Source organism: Mastigoproctus giganteus, chromosome 4, assembly GCF_048544385.1.
Source record: "Mastigoproctus giganteus isolate SK-2022 chromosome 4, ASM4854438v1, whole genome shotgun sequence".
Taxonomy (NCBI): Eukaryota; Metazoa; Arthropoda; class Arachnida; order Uropygi; family Thelyphonidae; genus Mastigoproctus; species Mastigoproctus giganteus.
In genome coordinates this window covers 209,756,522-209,780,000 of record NC_143578.1, presented here as the reverse complement: position 1 = coordinate 209,780,000, position 23,479 = coordinate 209,756,522, and the positions used below count along the sequence as shown (strand labels likewise).

General features: G+C 38.6%; 1 protein-coding gene across 2 annotated transcripts in view; it reads right to left on the bottom strand.

Moving 5' to 3' along the window:
• The window catches only part of LOC150087365 (phosphatidylinositol 4-kinase type 2-beta-like), a 171,292-nt gene that overhangs the window by 114,715 nt on the left and 33,098 nt on the right, over positions 1 to 23,479 (bottom strand). The gene's annotated exons all lie outside the window — the stretch shown is intronic.

The window sequence follows — 23,479 nt, the reverse complement described above, 5'->3', positions numbered from 1 at the left end:
CAGAATACTTTAACTTAAATGATGATAAACAGGGCCGTGCAAAGGTACTTGGGGGCCTTAATGCAGACAAGGTTAAGGAGCTTCATTTATTTATGTTGAGACTTTGATGGCTCCCTTGATTGGGGCTGCTAGATCGGGTGCACGGGTGTAGTGCATCCAATGCACCCCCATTTGCATGGCCCTGATGATAAATCATCATAAATTTAAATACATGTTTATTAGTTTTTGCAGGCAGCTGCTAAACAGTCCACTAGATCAGCTAGTGCATGATTGTGCTGCCTCTACTCTACCAGCTGTGAGTGGAGGGAATACAATTAGTGTGAATACAATAAGCCAATAAAGGCCAAGTTACATCAAAAAACTCAGTATGTATATAATTGCTGTGTACCAAATCCAAAAATTTCATAAATTCATATAACATGCTCCTTCCAAACTTCTATCTCAACTACATCAATGCATCATGAATGCTAAACAGTTTAACATATATGTGACAGAAGATAAACTAGTTTATTGTGTTTTGTTTATTATTATTAAATACTAATATTAATAATAATAAACAAGACAAACAAAGACAAGAAAGACAAGGACAATGATGACCAAGAGCCACCAACACCACCCGAAATCTTCTGTGGAGAGACTGACCGGGAAGAAGGAGCCTGATAGACCTCATTGAGCAACAGTTAACCTGAAGGATTACTTCCAGAAACAGACAGCATCACTCCACCAGGCCATAAGAAAGACAGACAAGCGGTATACCCCATCTCAACTTAAGCGAGGATCCCCCCCCCCCAAAAAAAAACAGGAGGTACAAACAAAGCTAGAAAGATGGGCAGAGAAGACACTCCATGGCAGATACTACAATGATCTCCATCAAGATTACATAGATAAAACTGCTTCCAATGCATGGCTCATGAGCGGGATGCTCTTCCCCGAGACTGAAGGATTCATGCTCGCCATCCAAAACCAGGTAATCAACACCAGGAACTATAGAAAATATATCACCAAGGAGCCCGGAGTGTTCAATGACACATGTCGACGATGCCACCTGGCCTCAGAAACGATCCAACACATCACTGCGGGATGCAAGGTGATCACCCAGATTGAGTACACTCATAGACACGACCAGGTAGCCAGGATAATACACCAGAAGCTAGCAAGGAAATACCAGTTGGTCGAAGAAAGTGTACCATACTACAAGTACGAACCCCAGGCAGTACTAGAGACCCAAACCCACAAGCTGTACTGGGACAGTGCCATAATAACGGATAAGACCATCCCGCACAACAGACCGGACATAACCCTTGTGGACAAGAAGAAAAAGGCTACCTATCTGATTGACATGGCGGTACCCAACACTGGCAACTTGCAGGAAACCAATGGGGAAAAAATTAGGAAGTACATGAACTTGAGACATGAGGTCAAGGAGATGTGGCATATGCAAGAAGTATCGACCATCCCTATCATTGTGTCAACCATCGGTATGGTGCAAAAGACTCTACATAGCAGCCGTAGGTCTCCCAGAGAACACCTACAAGGAACTCCAGAAAGTCGCAATTCTGAACACCTGTAGGATAGTCAGAGATTTCCTCGAACAACAGTAACACCAGACATTACAACCACCCTGTGTACTTGGTAGCAGTACCCATCACGGAGTGGAATCCCCCAATCAGAGAGAAATAATATAAGAGCAACAATAATAATAATAATAATGGGTGCGATGACCCAGTGGTTACGACACAAGACTACCAACCTAATGGACCCGGGTTTGAGTACCGCCTTGGCAGAAGTGAACGCGGCTCCATCACGATGGGAAACCAGTATAATAACAGTAATAAATTAGAATAATAATAATAAATAAATAAACATTGTGAAAGGTGATCCAAGGGACCTACCTAACCCAAGGTCGGAGCAGCTAAGGCAGATTGTGGCACCATCTCGTGTCACTCCTGAGAACTACCAATGGACATAAGCTGAAGTTAAACAGGTCCACCTTCATAAATGGATGATGTCACAAAGAAATATTAATCATACTGCATCGAGTGTGGCGCAGGATAAAGTCACTCATGTTCAGGCCTTAGGCAGAGGGGTCAGTTCAAAAAATCAGAGACGGTCTCCTGAGGAAGACAGTGGACCAAGAGGTGCTGACCCCATATGGCTACCACAAGAGAAGGGCAAGACCATCCAGCCCCACCAACTTAAAGTGCTTTCTGTGCAACTTCGCTAGTGATCACCCAAGGAGGGAGAAAACGCCAATGCATGAAGTGGAGCATAGAATTCAATATGTACATCATTCAAGCATACTACGAAATAACGAAGCTGGAGACTGATATGACAACTTACAGGGCGAGACTACATACCAATTGGCTGGAACGATTCCTGGATATTCAGGTCACCAAACAGCGAATAATGGACCAGAGAAGGACCATCATCACGAAGAACCTAATAGCTCCGGCAATCCTGGAAAAAATCAAACAGGACATCAGCGATCAACTGCAAAAGATAAAGAATACGGAACCAGAGGAGGAAGAGCAAGAAGAAATACAACCCACAGCAGCTGAAGTGGAAAGAGACGAGATCATGATATCCAGAATAGAGGACGAGTGGAAGATGGCCCTAACAGAAATCAAAGGAATGGACCCCACAAAAACTCACGTGATACCGAAGCAGAAGCCCAACAGAACCTAGAGTCACAGACCACCTCAATCGGCACATGATACCGCATTACCTCGACAGCAATGATGCAACACTGGAGGCCATCCACACAGCCGTGTATTGTGCTGCAGTAGCAGCCACGAGGATTAATGGAAGAGAAACGAGAGACCAGCAGCAGAAGAACTGAAAACAGAAGGAACCGCTAGCTTGGGAAAGAAGACTTCAGCAGAAGATAGAAGAATTAAGAGTCATAATAGGCCAATTGACCCAGTACCAAAAGGGCAATAGGAGTAAGAAATTAAATGGAAAAGTGAAGAGCATTGTCAAGAGAGACAGCATCCACAGCAAATATGAGACAAAAAAATCAGAGAATAGGAGAGTACTTGGACACATCGAAACAGAACCTCCTTGCACTCAGCAAGAGACTACACCGATACTTAGACAGCGCTCAGATGAAAATAAACAACCAAACCTTCGATGAGAACCAAAGAGGCCACTACAGGAGTCTCAGAGAAGACAGGAAAGAAGGGAACAGATCACCTGAGCAGAAGTCGATTGAAGAATTCTGGGGAAACATATGAAGCAGGGAAATAAGACAAAACAGCCAAGCCCTCTGGATAGAACTAGAATGCAAGAAAACCAAGGATGTACAAGAAATGAGAGGGTGGGAGATTCGGGAAGAAGTAAAAAAGATGATCAAGAACTCTCACACTGGTGAACTTCAGGTATAGATAACATCCACAACTACTGGTACACACAAGCACCTGGCAGAGCATTCACCCAAATGATAAGGCACCCAGACATAATCCCAAAGTTTTTCACTCAAGAAAACACATATCTGAAGCCTAAAGATGAAGATAAAAGAAACCCAGCGAGATATAGGCCAATCACCTGCCTCCCAACAATGTACAAGATCCTGACCAGCGGCATAACCAGGAAGATATTAGACCACTTGGAGAGCCAGAACATAATGGCCGAACAGCAGAAAGGATGCAAGGAGTAACTAACCATAGAATGCCACGGTTATGGAGAAAGCCTACAAGAAGCGCCGCAACGTGTACAAAGCCTATGATTACCGCAAGGCCTTTGCCTCCATGCCTCATAGCTAGCTAATAGAGGCGCTGAACATCTACAAAGTCAATTCAACCAGGGAAAATTAGTCAACCGAAACTACCAGCTGCAGATTGGTAAAAAGATCGAAGCCATGGCAGAGGAAGAGGCCTACAAATACTTGGGGATAATGTAGGCTCAGCAGTTACAGCACAAGGAAATTAAGGCCTGCCTGACCGAAAAATACCATTAGAGACTCAGAAGCCTGCTGAAAGCAAAGCTGAACAGAGGGAACACAGTTAAAGCCATAAACATCTATGCAGTCCCAGTGCTAACATTCTGTTTCAGGGTCATAAAGTGGACTAATACCAGCTGGAGGATATCATGAGAAGGACAAGAACAATGATGACCAAGAGCCGCCAACACCACCCGAAATCTGCTGTGGAGAGACTGACAATTGCCCGGAAAGGAGGAAGGGGCCTGATAGACCTCATTAGGCAACAGAAGACAGCGATAGTTAACCTGAAGGATTACTTCCAGAAACACACGGCAGCACTCCAGCAGGCCATAAGGAAGATAGACAAGCAGTATACCCAACTCAACCTAAGTGAGGAGTCCCCCCCCACCAGGAGACACAAAGACACTCCATGGCAGACACTACAATGATCTCCATCAAGATCACATAGATAAAATTGCTTCCAATGCATGGCTCACGAGCGGGACACTCTTCCCCGAGACTGAAGGATTCATGCTCGCCATCCAAGACCAGGTAATCAACACCAGAAACTATAGAAAATACATTGCCAAGGAGTCCGGGGTGTCCGATGCCACCTGGCCTCAGCAACAATCCAACACATCACCGCAGGGTGCAAGGGCATCACTCAGACTGAGTACACTCATGGACACGACCAGATAGCCAGGACAAGAAGGAAAAGGCTACCTATCTGACTGACATAGTGGTACCCAACACTAGCAATCTGCGGAAAACCCATAGGAAAACCATCAGGAAGTAGACGAACCTAAGACAGGAGATCAAAGAGATGTAGCATATGCAACAATTAACGACCATCCCAATCATCGTATCAACCCCGGGTATGGTGCCAAAGACCCTACATAACAGACTAGCAGCAATAGGTCTCCCAGCGAACACCTACAAGGAACTTCGGAAAGTCGCAATCCTGAACACCTGTAGGATAGTCAGAGAGCCTCGACCATAGTCGAGAGTAACACCAGACATAACAACCACCACCATGTGTAGTTGGCAGCAATACCCGTCACGAGGTGGAATCCCCAATCAGGCAGAAATAATATGAGCAATAATAATAACAATAAAAAACTAACAAAACAAACTCATGTGTTTGTTTTGTTAGTTTGTTTAGTTTCCTAATTCTTTTCACAAATATACATGGTCTCAAGTTCCAATCTTGATGTCAATTTTTCTCCAAAACTGGTCAGGCCCACATCCTTTTTCTAGCAGAATTTCAGTTTTCAGTCACCATTCTTCTCCTTAGTCCCAATTATTCACTCTATGATTCTTTTTGCCTTAAACATGGTACTTGTGCTTTCTCTGATCCTCCTTTCAGAGACTTCCTAATCTGGAATCTCCCCTTGCTTAAAATCTCTTTATCCAATTCCACCAAGTTCATTTGTTGCCTCTATCCTACTTCCAACTCTATAAATCAATCAGAATCTTTTGACTTACTCTTAAACAACACGACTCCAGTTGGCTTCAATTTTCTGGTTGCATGGAACCAGATAGTTGAAATGCTGAATTTTTAGCTATTACCAACTGCTTTGCCCAACTTGACCATTTACCCAATAAGATACCAGATAACCCTAACCATATGTCTAACAGCCTTGATTTTTATCTTTCCAAAAACCTTTCAAAGTACATACTGTACTTAATGTTAATTATCTCTAACAGCTGTAGATCACAACTTGGAGATTGTCTCTTCAATTTTCCATGGCCATTTTCAGTTTTGCATTTTCATTTTCACATTTTCTTGAATTATGTTAGTTAATATATATTTATAAGCATAAAAACCTTTATTCCTCATTAAACCCTAAATCCTTGTGCCTAATCTAAACCCTGGTTTGTCCATAAATGTGCTAAAGCTATTAAAAACAAGAACATAGGATATAACAATTGGTGGTATCCAGATCTCCAGTTTCACTTTCTGCCCACACTAAAGCTTGCAATCGGGCATTAAAAAAGTTGTTAATATATCCAAACTGTTCTGAACAAACTCAGAGTAAGAAATTTTCTTCTTGTCCATATGATAGTCAAGTATTCTGTTCTCTGGGCAAAACTATTGTGAGCAACTTCTATCTATCCACACTTCCACCTCTGTTACATCCTAAGAGTTCTACTACATCCACATCTAAATGTAAAAGTAGACTTTTGGCATCTCACTTATCAGTGATCTTGGTAAATCTCATCCTGAATACAGTTCATTCAATACCTCCCTTCATTAAAAGAATCCTGACCAATCTTGATGCTAAGAAGTTTCCAGGTCCTGATGGCATTTCACTTATTCTTAAAACCCACTTAGTCCTGTTTTATATTCCATTTTTACACTCCGTTATTCTTGTCTGCATGAAAATTTACTTGCATCTAGTCAATTCCCAAAAAAAAAAATTATGTCAAATCCCACCCTTCTGGTCATTATCCCATTACAATTACCTCAAATCTTTCCCAAGTAATGGAGAAATCCATAAATTTTTACGTTATCTCAAAACTTTGTTTGATTAATGATTGCTGATATGGATTTCATTAGTTCCAATCCTCTAGTGATATCTTGACTTATATTACTCATCCACTGAATTTGTCCAAAAAGTTAAGAGAAATCCAAGACATTGCACTTGACATTTCTAAAGTTTTTGATCTTATCTGGCACAAAGCCTTCTAAACAAACTTCCACTGTACAGTTTGTCTTCTATTTTTGCAATTGGGTAGCCAAGTTTTCTCTCTGACTGCTAATTGTGGGTAATGAGAGACAGCTTGGTCTTCTAATTTCTCAACTAATGCTGGAGTTTCCCAAGGATGTTTCTTCCACTCTTTTACATCTGTACATTAAGGACACCTTTGTCTATTGTCCATAATTTTATTGACACAATACATTCTACCTTCCAATGTGAGAAACCCTTCTCTGTATAGTGCCCTCAATACCTTGTGAAAGGTTTTGAGCACTATATCAGAACTATAATTAAAAGAGAGCACTCCAGTTAACTCACGACTTAGAAATTCTTTCTGCTCTTGATCAATCAGACATGTAGTTTCATCTGCATGAATTTTCTATAGATACATTTGTATTTATGAATTGGCATCTATAATTATACTTTTTCTTTTCTCCCAAACTGGTCTGAATGTGTGCCTCAACTAGCCAACATTCACTGTTCAACCCTAAACTCACTGACCTAACTTTTTGTCTCTCTTCATTTATCTCTTCTGCTTCTTTGGAGCAGCCTTCCCTTGCATCTATTTCCTGAAAATTACAATCTAAAGATACTTCAATTCAATGTAAATAAGTACCTTCTTATTTTTGCAATCATTCAAGCTTTAACTCATACAGAGTACAGTAAAATCTTGTAAAAATGAGAATGGTTCTAACAAAAATTTCACTATAACAAAGATATTAAACAGTTCTCAACTGCCTTCCCTTATTATGCGGTACTGTCTCATTAATGAAACAGTTTTAACAAAAAATTCAGTACAATTATTTTCAAAATCCATCTCTGCAAAATTTATTGGTTGCAATGAAAGAAAAACCATTAAAAAATTAACTCATTTACTTGAGAAAAAAAAAAAAAAAAAGTCTTAAAAGATGTAGCAAAAGAATTCATTATGAATATGTTTTTTTTTTTTTTTTTTTGAAAATGTCTGATATCCACAAATTTTAAATTGTACTAAGTTGAATTTTCAAATATTAATGCAGGAAGAAAAAATTAAACATTAAAAACAAAACTGACGTATTAACATGTGAAAAGTAAAAATCAAGTTGTATCTACTGTTCTGTATTTTTGAATGTATATGGTATTTCTTATAAATAAAATATGCTTTCAAAATAAAACACACTGAACAAAACATTTTTACTTTTACAGAAAACATATTTCAACAATTTTATTTATTTATTACTGATTTTAAGTCGATATTTAAATATAATAAGATAAAAAAAATTACTATTTATATATTATAAAAGTGCAGCAGAATTTTATTTATAGAAATAATTATTCTTTTGAAATAACCTTCTGCAATATTCATTACAATGAAATTTCAAAATAAAAAAATTATTCATCCATTCCCAAGAAGTTAATTTTAATTGGATTTACTGTACTAAGTATTATAGGTTCTAATACCATTCATGTTTTGGATCACCCATTTTAAAAGGTTACTTCATAACATAATCAATATGGTCAGTTGTGTTTATTCTGTTTGCATTAGCAAAGGCACATGATGCAAGAAAGAAAGCTTATGTAGCATAAGCCAAAAAAAAAATCCCTTATTTCACCCATCCACTCGCTACAAATGTTTGTTTAGTTCTGCCTTGAATCTATTTAAAATATCAATACAGTATCTATAACGTTATAGATATCCACCACCCGCTGGCTAAAGGCAAACTTCCGCACATTCATCCTACAACTGTCCTTCCTCAATTTGAATTTATGCCCTCTCAGCCGATTAAGACTGGTTCACTTCATATCGATGGTTCAACCATTGATGATCCTGCTCAGGTAGCTAACAAACTAAATGAATATTTTGCATCTACATTCACACATGAGGAGTTATTCGGGGAAGGGAATGCCAGTGGTGTATTAAACTCTGGCAGTAAGCTAGATAATCTTGTAATAACTGAGAGTAAATTGGAGAAATTGTTGAAGATAAACATAAGAAAGGCACCTGAGATTAATGAAATCTATCCAGTTATATTAAAGGAGGCAGCAAATGATATAAGTAAACCCTTAGCCATAATTATGAGAGCTTCCATGGACTGGAGATGTGCAAATGTGACCCCAATCCACAAAGGAGGATCAAAGGGAGACACAGGTAATTACAGACCTGTTTGTTTAACTTCTGATCCAGGGAAATTAATGGAGGCACTGGTTAAAGAAGCATTGCAGGATCATCTAGACAAGACTTCAGTTATAGCTCGGAAACAGCATTGGTTTGTTATGGGGAAGTCTTGTCTGATCAATTTGATTGGATACTATGATGTAGTCACAAAGGAACTGGATGCAAAGAATAATTTTGATATCGTATATTTGGATCTTAGAAAGGCTTTTGATACTGCTGCACAAATTGGAGCAGTGTGGCATTGGGGGAAAATTGCTTCTATGGATAAAGGGATGGTTGAGTGGGAGAAGACAGAGAATGGTAATCAATGGACACTGCTCTTCGTGGACTAATGTTATTAGTGGATTCCCCCAGGGTTCATTGTTGGGTCCATAGTTGTTTTCTGTATTCATTAATGATATTGATGATGGTATATCAGACTTAATGTCTAAGTCTGCAGACAATACAAAGGTTAGCAGGGTTGTTAATGACAGTAATGACAGTATGCTGATGCAACAGCATACTGTCAGCTGAAAAGTTGAGCAGATGGGCTGAGAAGTGGCAACTGAAGTTTAACATTGACAAATGTAAAGTACTGCATATGGGAAGCAGAACCCCAGAGTAACGTATCAACTGTGTGGTACTACACTGACAGTGGTAGAGAGTGAAAAGGACCTGGGGATAATTGTGCAGACAGACATGAAGTTTCCTGAGCAGTGCATATGGTCTGCAAGAGTAGTTCATGGTGTCTTGTGAATGATATACAGGAATTTTTATAGCAGGGATAAGGAGGTGATTATCCCCTTGTATAATGCAATGGTCAGGCCACATCTTGAGTACTGTATACTGGTCTGGAGACTAGGCACCGGCGAGGTGATCTGATAGATCTGTATAAAGCCTTGAATGGTTTGAGCATGCTCAGTGCTGATGGGATTCTTCCTCTTGCTCAGAATAATCACCTGAGAGGGCATAAATTCAAATTGAGGAAAGACAGATGTAGGATAGATGTGCGGAATTTTTCCTTTAGCCAGTGGGTAGTTGGTTGGTGGAACAGACTTCCATCCCTTGTTGTGGAGGTTAATAGCCTAAATAAATTTAAGACTCAGCTGGACAGGTATTTCGAACGAACGGAGGGGTGAAGTGTAAGTTTTTTTGTTTTTTTTTTTCAGGCTGATGCTGCATAAGCTTGCTTTCTTGTATCATATGCCTCTACTAATGCTAATGTGAGTGACCAAACCACAAATTCCAGTCAATCTCTGGGAAATTAAAATCCCCCATTATAAGACACTGATTTACTTGCCCACTCTATTTCTCTGCACAATTGCTCATTATACTCATCAGATTCATTAGGCCTGTAACACAAACCTACTCTCATTTTTCCTTTCCCTTATGTCACACCAAACAGACTCAATATTGCATTGTCCATCAACATCATTTGGATGTACTTAGATTTTGTGTTTCTTAACTAACAGCATAACCCCCTCCTCCCTTCCTGTCTATCCTGTACACATTGTACTTCCCAAATTCTAATTCTGCACTGCTTATGTCTGTGTGGTACCACGTCTCTGATATCTCAACAATATCTACCTTTGATATCTTGACTAGCACTTCAAGCTCATCAAATTTCTTAACTATACTCCTAGCATTGTTGTACATGCACCTATACTATTTATTAACTATACTCCTAGCATTGGTGTACATGCATGATTGTTTGGTTATTAAAGATGCATTAAGTTCATATATCATTTTAGCTTGCCAACAAGGAAGTAATTTATTTTTGCCAACAGGATACAGTTATTTTGCTGCATAAGGTGATGTTTAGGACACCTAAAGTACTGCACACAGGTCTGGAGATCTCATTTTAGGAAGATGTTGATCTGCTGGAAGAAGTTTAGAGAAGGGCAACAAGATACGCGAGGAGAACAGAAGGATGATCTCATCAAAAGAGCCTCAGTTCTGAAAATTGCAGTGTCTGGTGACTAGGCACCTTTGAGAATGTCTGATTGAACTGTTTAAGGCTTTGAATAGATCAAGTAAACTAAATACTGAAGAAAAACCCTTCACATCAATGAGAAATTCTGGGAGTGAAGTTGAAAAAAATGTGATTAATAATGTTGAAATTTCACATGCTTATTTAATGAAAAAATTTGAGCCTAGAGGCCAGTAAAGCTCCCGTGGTTGATGGCACATACCTTATAATCTCAAGGGAGTTGTCAAGTGAGCGCATTGAACCATTGAGGCTAATTATGCAAGCATCACTGGACTCAGGAGTGATTCTGTTGGATTGGAAAAGTGCCAATGTATCTCCAATACAAAAGGGCAGTTCTAAGAGTGAAGTGGAGAAATTACCAGTCGGTTAATCTAACTTCAGTAGTAGGTTTAAATCATGGAGACAATTTCAAAGTTGAAATTCAGAATAATTTAGATATAAATGGAATTCTGAAGGATACTCAGCATGATTTTGTAAGAGGAAAAGCATGTTTAACTAATCTGGTTAGCTATTTTGACAGGGTCACTCAAGAGCTGGACTTTGGAAATAATTTTGACATTGTTTATTTGGATTTCAGCAAAGCATTTGACTCAGTCCCACATGAGTGGTTACTTTATAAGCTGGAATCACAGGAAAATCCTTAGATGGATAGCTGGATGGCTTCAGGAAATGAAGCAGAGGATTGTGATAAATGGTTATTCCTCAGATTGTGTTGATGTAAGAAGTAAGGTTCCCCAAGGATCAGTATTAGGACCACTGTTGTTTTTGATTTTCATAAATGACATTGATGAAGGGATAGAGGGCATGATGTATAAATTTGCAAATGACATAAAGATTGGTAGAGTAGTTAATGATCACCTCCAAGCAGAGCTTCTTTAGAATGACCTAGATAGATTTCAGAGATGGTCAGAAAAATGGCAGCTATGCTTTAATGCAGCAAAGTGTAAAGTATTGCATCTGGGGAACAGTAACCCCAAAATAACTTATACATTTGGCAGAGTTGAAGGAAAGCTGGTAGTGGAGGAAAGGGAATTGGGTGTTACGATATGGTCAGACATGAAGTTCTCTGAGCACTGCAGACAGGTTGCAAGGAAAACCCATGGTGTCCTATCGATGAGTTATCGAACAATTGCTAGTAGAGATAAGGACGTCATAATCCCATTATATAAGGCTATTGTTAGATCACACTTGGAATACTGTGTTCAGGTATGGAGACCGCACATAAAGAAAGACACTGAGCTTCTTGAAATGGTCCAGAGACGGGTAACTCGCCTGGTGAGATCAACAAAAGGGCGTCCATATGAGGAAATACTTCAAATACATGGATTGCAGAGCTTGGAAACTAGGCACCTTAGAGGAAACTTGAGTCAAGTGTTTAAGGCTCTGAGAGGCATAAGCAAAATGAATAAGGAAGAAATTTTCACGGTTCTAAATGATTCTAGAAATAGGGGCCATAATTTCAAATACGAGGGGAGTTGTTTAGACTGGATTGCAGGAAGTTTTATTTTAGCCAGCGAGTTATAAATTACTGGAATAAGTTACCTACATGGGTGGTAGAGGCTGACAGTTTGGGGAAATTCAAAGGTCAGCTGGATAATTAACTACGGGAGGAGGGAAATGCTTTGGTTGTCCATTTCCTTTTCTCTTATTTATTAATTATTATTATATGTATATTTTTAATTTTCTTCTTATTATTATTATTATTTTTTTTTTTTGTTATTTTATTATTATTATTTTTAATTTTATTTTATTATTGTTTTATTTTATTTTTTTTGGCTGGTGCAGCATAAGCCATAGGCTTCCTTGCACCATGTGACCACTGCTAATACTAATAGCATCCTTCCTTTTGTCAGACAACACACATGAGGGGCTATAAATTTAAACTGAGAAAGGATGGTTGCAGGATAACTGTGCAGAAATTTTCCTTCAGCCAGTGGTAGTTAACTGTCGGAACAACTTTCCATCTGGTGTTGTGAAAGTGGTTACTTTGAATAAATTTAAGTTAAAATAATATATATATATTTGAGAGACGGATAGGTGACAGAAAGTTTTTTTTATTGCTGGCTGATGCTGTACATGCTTGATTTGTTGCATAATTTGCCACTACTAATACTAAAAGGAAAAACACACACTCTCTTTCCCTGCCACCCAGATGCCTTCCAATCCATGCACAATATATACAGGACACATATGAGGAGGTAGTGAAGGAAATCACTAATTGAAATGAAGTTGAAGTAGTAAAAATTAAAGATTACAAGACTGTCAGTGGAAAAGGTTTTGAGGCTGCCTTTTTTTTTATAGGGAATATCTTTAGTTTTGTGTGTCATGTAGGTTGGTTGGGTGCAATGCTTTGTAAGCCTGATAACAGATAACCAGCACAAAAAAAAAAGCAAAGTAACCTTCAAAATATCAGCATCATCCTTTTTAAGGTAACTTCTTATGTTACTTACCATTAAACTTTAAAAAAAAAATTACCCATAATAAACATTCTGATATTGTTTGCAGTGGTTTCCATGCTCACTTACTATCAGAAATGAGGCATATATACAGGCACCCCTCATATAACACAGTACTCCTACAACACAGTTTGGCCCTGTTTGTTTGTTATTTGGTTTTTAGGAGCATTAGCAACTAAGGCCATATTGCTCCGGGATATGCGGTGGTCATTCCCTTGACCTTTCCGCATCCTCCATATTTGGTGGTGACGGGCTCGAACCCCGGTCTAATCAAGAAGCGTGTGCTACGCACTGCTGCTCCTTGCCACCTGGCTATAGAGGTGCCCAGTTTCGCCCTAACATGATTGATAAATTGCAGAAATCCTCTCACAACATGGTACTTAACAATGGCAGACAAAAAAACTGCATCACCTTAAAAAAAGTAACATTTGTAGCGAAACGTATAAGATATTATTTGATTACAGTCATTTTGTTTGTCGCAAAGCAAAGGTATTGCATCAGCCGTTCATATAAATACGGTGTTGGAAGGGAATAAACGATCATTAGCATCCTGTTTCACAGAGGTGTAAGCATGGCTCCATATGTTCGGTTGACACCAAGAAAAAAAAGTGTAGCTGTTGCTCTGTCCCAGGAAGGGCTTTCTACGCCTGCTATCACTGATAAAGTAAGCTGTCACCAGTCAACAGTATCCCAGGTGCAGAAATTAAAGCGTGAAAATGGTGATTTGAAGAGAAGACATGGATCAGGATAAGAGAGTGACTACACCTTCCCAAGATCGATATCTGAAATGGCTATGCCTTCATAATCGCCATGCTAGTGCTCCTGATCTAAAGCTGGACTTTGAGATGGCCTCTGGTGTTGAAACAAGTGCACGAACTATTCAAAAACGGCTTTTGGAATGTGGTCTGCATGCTTATCGGCCCAAGAAGAAGCCTTCGTTGACCCAACAAATGAGGAAGAAGCAACTTACATGGACAAAAGAGTAATGGGACACTCATCTTTTCTGATGAATCGAAATTCAACCTGCATGGCTCAGATGGGAAGTGATACGTCAGAAGACGAAAATCGGAAGCATACCATCCTGACTGTAAAGTTCCCCGCCGGTCAGATGGTCTGGGGATGCATAACAAGCAAAGGGGTGGGGATAATTAAGTTTATTAACCGAACGGTGAAAAACCTACACTGCTATCTTGGAGGAGTGTAGGTTTTAGGGATCACCACACAGACATCCAAAACTGCATTTTTCAACAGGATTCAGCACCTTGTCACAAGGCAAAATTGGTAAGTTTTATGTTATTTAGATTTAATGATGAGTTCAACTTGTCTCACAAGGCTGAAAACATACTTACACCAATGTTTTCCTTTTTTTTTCTCCCTTAAAGTGCAGTCATATCTCAGAAATGCTGGCATTACAGTATTGGACTGGCCCAGTAGCAGTCCACATTTGAACCCTATTGAAAATTGCTGGTACATAATGTCATCTAAATTTGCTCAGAAGAAGCCAACAAGTAAGATTCAGCTGCAGGAGAGCATTATAAGGGTGTGGTACCACGAAACTGGGAAACCATATATCCAGAAGTTGATTAACTCTATGCCAGATCGTTGCAAGGCTGTAATTGCCACTAGAGGAGGAACAACAAAATATTGAGGACTTATTTTGCTGGACTTATATTGAGGACTTATTTTACATTACATAATACTATTACGTTAACTTGTCATTTCAGTTTGTACGCATAAATGCAATAAAATGTATGTTTGGTTGCCATTTGCATGGTTTCTCATATTTCCATTAATTATGCATTTTACCTTTGGGAAGATATTTATGGCAATTAGGTATATCAGGTGGAGTCTTTGTATTGGATTTCATTCACAGAGATATATATCCCATCTAACAAATGCATTTCAAACATTTCTGCAACCCACAATGCAGCGCAAACACAATTTGCAAAATTCACAAGTGATGCAGTTTTTTTGTCCGCCACTGTATATAACACTGTTTCGCTCTAACACAGAGAATTGTGGCAAACTTCCCATAACACGTTATTATTGAGCTTTTGTGAGGGAAAATCCCTGCTATTATGTTGGATGTAATTTTGCGACATTCCCATTCTTTTTTGTGAATCACCCTGTTGACTCATTAGTCGTTATGCAAAAAAAATTATTGAGAAATCCCTGTATTTTATTTTGTTGGGAAATCCCCATGTTAGTTTGTTATTGTTTGTTATTTGGTTTTTAGGGGCATTAGCAACTAAGGCCATATTGCTCCGTGAATATGCAGTGGTCATTCCCTGACCTTTCCACATCCTCCGTATTTGGTGGTGACGGGCTCGAACCCCGGTCTAATCAAGAAGCGTGTGCTGTGCACTGCTGCTCCTTCCCACCTGGCTACGGAAGTGCCTCCCCATGTTAGGTTCTGTGCTATTGAACTTGTGGAAAAATCTAGATTTCAAAGTTTTATTACTATTGGATAACACGCCAGGCCTTTCAAAAGATTTAAGTCATCCAAGCATTGAAGTAACATTCCTTCCGCCTATTATTACTTCTTTAATTCAGCCATTAGATCATGGCATTATATCTACCTTCAAAACTCATTACATCAGAAAATTGTTACAATGGATTTTGGAAAAATTTTTTTATTCCAAATCTATTGAAGTGATGGGGGCATGGAAACATTTTTCAATTGTGATTTGATTTTTAATGGTGCACTGGCAGCTAAGGCCATAATGCACCAAGTCAATTTCAATTGCGCACTGTATCAAGCTTTGTCATAGCTTTATCGCTTAAAGAAATATCAAAATTAAATGCGTGTGGGAAAAATGTATGGTCAGAATCTGTTCATTCTGAACCGATTCTGAAATTGGTGAAAATGGAATTGGTGTAGTAAAAAAAAAAAAAAAAAATTATGATATTAGGGTCACCCGTAAATGATTACATCTGCTCATATATTTATTTTGTCTATAAATTACATGGGTTCTCTGGTCGATTTGCTTCTTTTGCTGGACAAGAAAATCCCAGTTTCTGGGGGAAAAACCTCATTATATATGTGCGAGATCGACTAACTCAGCCACGGAGTGAAAAAAGCCCATTAAGTTCCTCGCATCATTGACGGGATTCGAACCAGGGCCTTTTCCACTCTGTGTGGGGAGGACGATACCACTGTGCTACCCGTGCAGATGGATCCGTGCGATAGTAGAACTTATTATGTCAGTAGGAGGGGAAGGTTTTGTTGATATGAATACTGAAGCCCTCCTGGGTAGCACAACTGGTAGGATTGTCGTCCTCTCCAAACCGGGTGGAAAAGACTTGGGTTCGAATCCCGTCAATGATGGGAGGAATTTTTATGGACCTTTTTCATAACATGGCTGAGTTAGTCGGTCTCAGGCGATGATAGCATGATTTTTCTCCCCGGAACTCAGGTTTTTCATCCAGAAAAACAACCTCAGAACACACGAAATTTATAGACAATATACACAGAGCAACATTACCTTAGTCACCGATGCTCCTAAAAAAAAAAAGACATGATTACTGAAGACGTTCAAGAATTACTGGTAGAAAAAGAGGCTGGAGAAGACGATTTGGTGGAAATAGCATCCGAGGAAAATCAAATCAATTCACAGGATTATAGTGCAGTTGAAAATTCTGAACTTTCAAATTTTACACAAAAAAAGCATACAGGAAGGCATAAAGTTAGCCGAACAATTTGAATCTTATTTTTTGAATGCAGATTCTTCGACTGAAAGGAGCCCACAGCTCAAAAGGGAGCTTCATAACTGCTTAGTTCCATATGATGAAATTGACAAAGATCTATCAAGCAAAAACAAACAAACCAAAATTACTGATTTTTTAAAGAGAGAGAAGAATATACGGAAAATCTAGAATGGTGTATTTTTGTTAGCTTTAGGAATGTAACCCCCCCCCCCCCGCTTTTTGTACTGGTTCTTAGTCCCATATAACACGGTGTCATACTGCACGAGATTTTATAGGAACCTAACTACCGTGTTATATGAGGGTTACCTGTATTTATGAAATTAATTTGTACTTAAGCATGTGGTTTTTAAGAGTATTATTTACAACTGGACTGGGGCAATGCACAGCCCATAGATCTTTTTCAGATGATGACAGTGACCCATCAAAAATAAAAAAAAAAAAAAATTTAAACTGATATTAAGTTACATTAGATGTGTTATTTCTCTGCATCTATGAGAGGAAACGCCTTCCCTATCCAACAATCTATTAATTATTTGTTTTATACGACAACTACATTAGCATTAGCAGTGAAATATGATGCTGGAAAACAAGAAAACAAGATTATAAAGCCTCAGACAAAAAAAAAAAAAAAAACTTTCTACATCGCCAGTCCATCCCCTCAAATAATTTGTCTAGTTCTTCCTTCAATTTATTCAAACTATAAATAAGACCAATATCAACATTTTTGAATAAAAAATGTCAATTGTATCATTACACACAGTTCTTGAAGCTTATGTCAAATGAGGACCAGGTTGTCAAAATTGAATAGTCATTTTTATCAGTGACTTAGATTAAGGATACAATTTGCACAAAATCAAAAATTACTGCATCACAGTCCTCCACAACAGTATAATTGTTTTGTCACTTGTCATTCATTTGGACAGGTCTGGTTTAACTCCATTTGGTTTGTTATTTGGTTTTTTTTTTAAGGAGCATTAGCAACTATGGCCATATTTCTTCAGGGATATGCGGTGGCCATGGGCTCGAACCCCGGTCTAATCAAGAAGCGTGTGCTATGCACTGCTGCTCCTGCCCACCTGGCTACGGAGGCGCCCACTACAACTACAAACTGGAGGAATTTCTAAAGACCTCTTTAACTGGGATTATTAGTTGCAATTTTTTGATCTCAAGCTGACCTTGGGTGGGAAGGGGGGAATAAAGTTTGCAAAACACAGTTATGCTCAATTTTTCAGAATTCACAACATGCAAATTGGCCCACAAAAACACTTGTTTAGCCATAATAAACAATGGCACAAATAGAGCCTAAGTTACTGATGCACATAAAAACCAACAACTGCATCATAAGAGATGAAATCAGAGGTAAGCATACACCCCTGTATGTGGAAGGACTGCAGTTATGCACAAATGTTGAAAATAGGGCTAGTAAACCTACTAATACATTAAATGGTTTTCAGTGTACTCTATAAACTAAATTGCTTGAAAAGTAAATCTAGAGAGCTATTAGTGCCATCTGCATGGCATGAGCATATTGGGCAAATCAATTAGGGAATCACTGCAAAATCTATCATACTGCTGTTGAGAATGTGTTGCAATAACAACACATTCTCAACTAATACGCAAATGTAAATTACTAAGGTCTTCAACAAACAGGTAAGGAACATACAAATTCAGGATTACGACTGTTTTTTTTAAATATTCAACCATTTCAAAAATATCTCATTTCTGAATTACATCTGAAAAAGACAAACACTTGTCAATTATTGTAGTGAAACATCCAAAATGTCATCTCAGGTGGGTCTATCTGAGATTAGTCATAAGAGAGTTATTGGGAAACCAGAGGCAGGACAGTGCCAAGTTGCATGCGGATGGTTTGGTGTGCCAAAAAAGTATCATCAGCAGTGGAATCAGTTCCAAGAAAATTATAGATGTCCATATAAGGGTTATAGACTATCAACAATGCTGAAGTAGGATAAACATCTCTCTTATCAGAAATTGTATTGAGTTCTTGATATCATAAGGTGGAAAGAATGTGGATGCTTGAACATTGTAATTGGACTGATGAGGAATGGCATCATGTGCTCTTCATACTAAGTTCAGGCACAGCCTGCAGGTAGACTTTTTTGGGTCCTAGTGTGGCAAGAAAAATGAATCCAAAGCAACCCCATGTATGTATACAGCAACACAGTCAGTTTAGTGGAGGTGGATTGCTGGTATGGGGTGCCATTAATCTTTGTGGTTGCGCAGCTGTCCACAGCATCACAAACAGAACACTGACTGCACTCAGATATACAGATGATATCCTGCAACCCAAAAAAATTGAATAAATACAATAAATAATTCTATTTACATGTTTGTCGAACTTTTCTTTTTTGAAACAATCAATTCAGCGAGCACAGTTGCGAGTGCTGCACAAGCATGGGGGAAATTCTGACTTACGTAGCATTCCATGGAATGCAACCGCTACGTAAGTCAGGGAGTTTCTGTACAGTATTTCTTAAAAATACAGTGTTTTTAAAATGATGATCTATAAAGAAATGTTTTTACTTTTGTAGTAGATATTTTGTCATTTTATTTATTTATTATTGATTTTAAAGTCAATATTTAAGTAAAATAAAGCACAATTGCCACTTCTATACAATAGAAAAGCAACCTGTACAATATCACCAACCTGTGGTGCCAACCTGTACAATATCACCTTTTGTGCCCTTAAAAGAAGATATATGCTTTACAATGTCATCAACTTTTGCCCCTGGCAGACATACCCTGGTCCTGTTCCATCTATCCTTTTTACACAATATATTCCCCGTCTCCCTGACAATAGAGTCACCAACAATAACTAGTTCCTTTGGGACCAGCATATTATGTCTTGGAGATTGCCGCTGTGTTGCCTGATGCCTAAGAGTGAGCTCTGGCATTGAGTTGGGCAGCTGAGAGCTTGACATCCCCTCATATTAATTTCTTCAAGGGGCATCTACCCTACACCTCAAGCTCTCATAGATACCCAGTAGAAAGCTGAGTTGATGCCTAATTTCTAGACGCACTCTGCACCTGGCACACACAAAGACATCCTCCTTGGCTAGATCGTGTTCTGTTGCAGAGAGTTCGGCAAACATTTCACAAGTTGCACATTTTTTTAGGCTGTGATGCGTTGGAGAATCGCCCCCCCTCAGTTCTCCCCCGAGTCACAGTACTCCTGCCTCTTTGTACTCATTGCTTTGCTGCTCTAGTCTGGGACATGATATTTTAAATTAATAAGATCAATAAATTTAATTAATTAATTGTCAATACTATGCTATCTAATAGAATCCTAAATGCAGTGATGCGTATTACGCTATATAATTATACGTTAGAGCTACCTAGTTACCACAATTAAAAATTTGAATTCCCTACCACTCTATACAAAAACAATGGCTGCAATATTCGAACAAAATAACAGTTTTATGTATATTAAGTAGTAATCTACAAAAACTCTTTATCTAAATTAAAATTAAAAATAACCAGAGTAACTATAAGACTACGTATAAAGTACAATATAAAATAACAATTATGTAAATAAAAAGGAAAACACATCGCTTTTTCGGAGCCTGTAATTCAATTCACAGCTGTAATTTTTAAAGAGAATCAGCGCCCTTTCACATAATTTACCCTGAGAGAGAGAGAGAGAGAGAGAGAGAGAGAGAGAGAGAAGAAAGGAATCACCAAGAAAGAGAAAAATGATGATATCCAGCTCAGGACCCTGGGTTAGCCAAGCCCATACTCACCAGATGTGAGCCCCTGGATAAATAAATATTTTGTTAGATATAAATTAAATATGCCAGTTTCAATCAACACTTTTAAAAAGTCATATGGCAACTCATCATGCTCTGTTATTATTGAGAATCATCCATTCTTTTCTTCATTCAAACGTGAGCTTCAAGTAGTGGAAAAGTCTTGAGGATGTCTTTTTCTTGAGGTTATATTCATCTCTGTAGGAAACTGAATCAATTTTCTGAGTTAAGCTGCTTTTAAAGTCACTAACTATGGCTTTCATATAATAAAAGAGTGCAGGTTTCACATTCTCCACACAAGCACAAAGAATCAGTCACAATTCCTTGTCTTTATAATGATTGTCAGTAATACTCCACTCAGTTCTGGTAACCCTAGAAATCACGGCTATAAATTTCTTAACTTTTTCTCCAATGAGCAGAACCTAAGTACTTGAAAGTGCTTACATGGTTAAGACTAAATTATTGAATTTGTAGATAAAGGAACCACTAGATGACAGTGATCACAGTATACTGATGTGGGATTTATTTAAAGATGTAACTACCATCAAGGGTAAAGGGAAGGGTTTTTGCTTTCATAAAGGTGATAACAGTGGTCTGAGACAAGTTTTTAAAATCTATACAGTGGGACAACAACAAATTCTAAATGGGCATTCAAGGAATTAATCTTGGAAGCTACTAGGCTTTTCATACCAACTAAGAAATACTGTTCAAAGTTTAGGCGTAAATGGATGTCAGATGAACTAATGAGATGCATGGCAGAGAAGAAAAATGCGTCAGATGCATACAAATTATCAGATGACACAGAAGCCAATGGCAGATATAAGCTAGTCTGTAATAAAGCCATAAAGGAGGTTAGACAAGTGAAGGCAGATTACAAGAAATCTTTGGCAAAGGATGCTAAGAAAAACAGCAAAAACTTCCTTACTTATGTAAACTCTAGAAGGAAGAGGATGAATCAGATTGGCCCACTTGATATCGATGGTTCGACTGTTGATGATCCTGCTTAGATAGCTCACAAACAGAATGAGTACTTTGCATCTACATTCCAACATGAGGAATGTCTGTAGGGAAGTGGAGGACAAAAGCTTATTAAACTCTAACAGAGAGCTAAATTATTTTGTAATAATTGGGAGCAAAGTGGAGGAGAAATTGTTGAGGTTAATGTTAAATTTTTAATTTTTTAACATGTTGAATTTTTAAATTAAAAAAAAAGCCATAATAATGAGAGTATCCTTGGACTCAGGAGCAGTTCCCATAGACTGGAGATGTGCAAATGTATCCCCAATTCATAAAGGGGGATCAAAAATGACACGAACAACAGACTTGTTAGTTTAACTTCTGTTCCAGAGAAAAGTACCAACTGTGTGGTACTACATTCAGGGTAGTGGAGAACTGGAAAGACCTGGAGGCGGTTGTGCAGTTGGATATGAAGTTTTCTGAGCAGTGCAGATAGGCTGCCAGAGCAGGACATGAGGTCTTGTGAATGATATACAGGAATTTTTCTAGCAGGGATAAGGAGGTGATTATTCCTTTGTATAAGGCAATGGTCAGGACACACCTTGAGTACTGTATACAGGTCTGGAGGCCTCATTTTAAGAAGGATGTAGAGCTGCTGGAACGAGTACAGAGAAGGATAACAAGATTGGTGATGGGAACAAAGGGGTGCTCTTATGAAGAAAGGCTTAAGTTCTGCAAATTGCAGCATCTGGAGACTAGGCACCTGTGAAGTGATCTGATTGAAGTATATAAGGCCTTGAACGGTTTGAGCAGACTTAATGCTGATGGGATTCTTCCTCTTGCTCAGATTACAAGCCTGAGGGAGCATAAAACTCAAATTGAGGAATGACAGTAATAGAATAGATGTCAGAAAGTTTGCCTTCCTGACATCTGACAAAGCCTGTGGGTAGTTCAGTGGTGTTAACCTTTTTTTTTAATAATGGCACCCTTAAGTAATTTATTTTATTTTGTGGCATCCCTACTGCTGCCTGTTAGATCCAATGCCGTGTGTGTGTGTGTGTGTGTGTGTGTGTGTGTGTGTGTGTGTGTGTGTGTGTGTGTGTGTGTGTGTTTTGCAGATCAGGGGCAACTGAGGCCAAAATGTGCCTATTCAAATATTTGGAATGGTACCGGAGTTTGCCTTATTTGATATTAGATATATTCATAAAGTCTAATTTGTTTGAGATAAGCTAAAAGCTCATCCAGATTGGCATTGTTTCCCAATAGGTGGGTTAGTGATAAAGGTTCTTGCATTTGAGTCAGAGAGAGGAAAGTAGTATTTCTGATATGGGAATAATACAAACAGTCTAACAGAATATGTTGAGCTGTTAGTTGTAATGAACAATGCTTGCATATAGGAAGGTCATCGCCCCTGAGCAGGAACAAGTGGATTAGGTGTGTGTGCCCTATGTGCAGTCTTGCCAGTATTACTGCTTCATGTCTGTTTTTCCTCAAGCTGGAGCTCCATATTTGTGGTTCATGTTTAATTTCAAATAATTTATTGTTTACATGTGTCTTCCAAATATTTAACCATTGGTCCCTACAGATACGTCAGTTATGTTTTATGAAATCTATATAGGGTACTTGGTAAGATGAAGGTGTGTTGCTCTTTGGGTGCTTGGCTGCCTGGTCTGCTGTTTCATTACCTGTGATGCCAGCATGCCCTGGAATCAAACAGAAACTTACAGTATGATTCAGATTCCTCAAATGACTTATACGAGACCGGATTTCTTTTACTATGGGATGTGGGGGTTGAGAAATTGTTACTTATTGCGGAAAGCGCACTCATGGAGTCTGTATATATTAAACT